This window comes from Octodon degus, unplaced genomic scaffold, assembly GCF_000260255.1.
Source record: "Octodon degus isolate 3935 unplaced genomic scaffold, OctDeg1.0 scaffold00041, whole genome shotgun sequence".
NCBI classification, from domain to species: Eukaryota; Metazoa; Chordata; class Mammalia; order Rodentia; family Octodontidae; genus Octodon; species Octodon degus.
Genome location: NW_004524617.1, coordinates 13,267,670 through 13,271,524, shown reverse-complemented (window position 1 = coordinate 13,271,524; position 3,855 = coordinate 13,267,670).

Below are 3,855 nucleotides of genomic sequence, written 5' to 3'. Positions count from 1 at the left end.
TTTTTTCTTTGCAGTACCAGGTATTGAACTCAGGACCCTGCACTTGCCAGGCAGGTGCTTATTCTACTGAGCTATCTCCCCGGCCCTACATTGCATATTGTTGTCTTCCCAGTAGTTATTCATAGTACAAGATGCAGACATGATATCCTGTCACCCTTTCACCCAAAGAGATGCTTTCTCCCAAAGAGAGAAAATTAGCTGATGTGATTTCAGACACGTATTTTGGGACCCTAGAATTTAAGAACGCTTTGAGAAAGTCAAAGGTAAGTGCTTTGTAGGTTCCTCAGGCTAAGAGAGCAAAGTTGGCTGTGGAGGCCGGGTACCAAGGCAGTGGAAGAACTCGTGTTTGAATCCAGTCTCCTCCAATTTCTTGGTAGACATAAACTCCATCAATCCATACGAAACCTAGTAAGATCTTAATTGCTACTGACGTTAACCCCTAGCAATCAACTGTTTACTAATTCACACTGCAATTGTGCTGGGGGTCAATACCGAGCTCGTCTATTTGTGTTTTCCACAACTCACGCCATTCAACAACTCAAAGTGAGGCTCGCAATACTGATTCAACAGTCTGTGCTTTGGGAAGTTCAAGGTGGGTTTTGATGTCTCTTGTCTTTCTTACCTGACTGTAAAGAGCATTCAGAAACATATGCAAAATGGCTGCCTGCTTTATTACTCAAAGTACAATAGCTCCTTAGTAAAATGGCATCGGAGTTTGGATACTGAAAAAACACACAGGCAAAAGGTGATGTGATAATGGAGACAGAGATAGGGAGCTGCGGCTGAAGGCTACCAACAGCCCCTGCACCCGGTGCCCACAGGCAGGACAGGCTCTCCCCCGAAGCTCGAGTTGGAGCATGATTTCCGACTCTGAGCCTCCAGAACCACGAGAGAGGAAGTCTCTGTGTTTTCAGCCACCCAGTTTGGAGAGTTTGGTTATGGCAGTTGTAGGAAACGAGTACAATGGGCATTTGGGCTGCTTCCACGGGAGACTCAGATTTAATAGTGTGCATACAATATAGCGTGTACGAAATGCTACCACTGGTTTGGTCAGGTTTATTATGGCAATGAATTCACACACCACATTCGTAAAGTGGGTTCAATCTTTCTCAGTTTTCAATTTCAAATCCAGAGAAGCTAGCAAGGGACCAAGCCAGGATTTAAACTTCGGTCTTCAACAAACCAGAATTCCAAGTTAGTAGCTCAGAGTGGAAGAGATAGCCAAGAAAGATTTGGCAGTGACAGTAGCTAGTGGTTAATGATTATTTTTTTATGAGCCAGGCACGGAGCTAAGCACTTTTCCCATACGAGGCAGTCACTGTAGTTGATCGCAACACATCTTCTTTTCCCCCTTGCTAAGAGAAACCCAGCCTACCAGGGTTGCAATGACGTCAGCAGAAAATTACATTCCCAGCTTTATTGCAGCCGGAGGTGGTCAAGCGTCACGTTCTGGACAGTACAGTCTATGTAGAAGTTGCTGTGGCTTTCTGACATGGCAGCTGTAGCTAGTAGCACCCCTGATAGTCTCACTCCCCTTCCCTGGTGTAAGATGTTGTGAGGACGAACTGCCCATTCAGGGACTATGTTGTTTGGTTTCCCTTGCATCCACTATGACCTGCCAATAAAATGTGGACAAAAATATGATTAATTCTAGACCGGATCCATAACCGTCAGACACAACTCCCCACACTCCTATTCTTCCTCTTCCTGCTGGCTGGGGCTATTCATGCCTCGTGGGACCCTGGAAGCCCCGGCCCTAAATCAACTCCCGTAGGATGCACTGAGAAGAGCTGTACCCCACTCGCTCCCCTTACTCTCTGTCACCCACTGTCCCCAGCCTTGGAAGAGTGAGAACTAAACTAAACTTCCTTTTGTGTTACTCCACCAGTGAGCAGATCTTGTTTCTTATGGTGTTCGGTCCAGACTTAAGCATTCTGCAAAGTTTTATTTTTATTTTTTAGAGCATAAAAAATAGTAAAAAAACCCCTTAGAAATGACACAGAATTTCACTAAACAAAATAATAGGAATTTAATAATGGTTGTTATATCACATAATGGTATTTTCAAATTAGTTGTTTAGATTACCAGATATAAGCATGCACAATTGGTTAAAAAAGTTATAAGAAATTAAAAAGGAGAAGAAAAAATTTTTCAGCATTAACTGCTCTTTTCACTAGATCAGCAGAAATCACCAGTACAATTATCAAAGTTATTCTGTATATATACATAAATATAACTTTTTCCCTTTTTTTTTTCTTTTCTCTTTTTTGAGACAGGGTCTCACTATGCAGCTCACTTGGTAGCCCAGGTGGTCTTGAACTTGAGGCAACCCTCCTGCCTCAGGCTACTGAGTGCTGGGATTACAGGAAGGCACACCATGCCTGGCTCCCTAGTTGTTTTCTTCACTTGGGCACCACCCCTCCTTCCTTTTCCCTTTTAGGAATGAAAGCATCATGGCTGAGGCTGCAGCAGCTATGCTGGCGTCATGAGAGACAGATTGTAGGAGCTATAAATACCTCAGCTTTGAAATCTTTGAGTCCCTTAAGCAAGGCTCTTGACTTTGGGCTCCTTGGTGAGTGAGAAAACATTTCTTGGTGCTATAGTTTATATCTAGATGTTACGGTTTATATCTGGACGTTCCCCAAAGCCTGTGTGTTCACAGGTGAGATTTCTGAAGTGACTGGATTATGGGGGCGTGACACTCATCACTGGATCAGTCCTTATGGGCTTATAGCTGGCTGCAAAGTTGGGAGCTGAAGCCTGGTGGGAAGGAGTGGGTCACTGTGGGTGTGGCCTGGAAGAGTATCTCCCTCCTCTTCCCTTGATCCTTTGCTTCTTCCTGTCTGCCCTGCCCCTCTGCCCTACCACCCTGCCTTGGAGCCAGTCGAGAATAAACTGAACCTCTGCAAACTGTGAGCCAAAACAAACCTTTTGTCCTTTAACCTATGGGGATGAATATTTTGTCCCAGCAATGAGAAAGTGACTAAGACAGCTGGTCTTTAGGAACTTTTTAGTCAGGAATCCTGTTGCTCGCAACCAAGCATAATTCCTAATATGTTCCGTTGTTTTAAGTAAATCTCATCATACTCTTCACGGGCAAGTACAGTTAACATTCATATTTTCTTTTGTCAAAATGACAAAAAATTATTTTGTTGAAAATCACACAGCTAATTAAGAGGAAGAAACAGATTTGAATCATGAGTTTACAAAGCTATATTGTTTTTTGTGTGTGTGATCCTGAAGATTGAACCTAAGACTTTCTTACTGAACTACATTCCTAGCCCTTTTAAAAGTTCTAAAGTTTAATTAAAATTTTTTTTGGTTGTTTGAGACAGTATCTCATTATGTAGCCAAGGCTGGCCTTGACCTTACTATGTAACCTGGGTTGGCTTTGAACTCTTGGCGATCCTCCTGCCTCAGCCTCCCAAGTGCTGGGATTACAGGCATGTGCCACCCTGCCTGACTAAAATTTTTATTTTGAGATAGGGCTTGCTAAATTGTCCAAGCTGAACCTGAATTTATAGACCTCTTTCCTGAAGCTCCCAGAGCACTGGAATTAAAAGCATTTGCCACCATACCCCTGTCCATATTACTTTTTTCTAGTTTGTGTTTTCTCTAAATATGCTTATTGTGCTATCTTGCATGACATCATTCCATAAAAATTAAAACTCAGCATCTAAATTAAACCACTTACTTTACAATTTTTTTTTTTATCAGTGCACTTTTGCAGCACATAGTAATAACATTCCTGTGGGAGCTGGTCCATGTGCATAACACATCTTCATTCTTTTTTCATCCCCTTTCCCCCTTCCTCTCTTGGTCCCATTCTCATTTGCCAAAGATTGATGTCTGCAT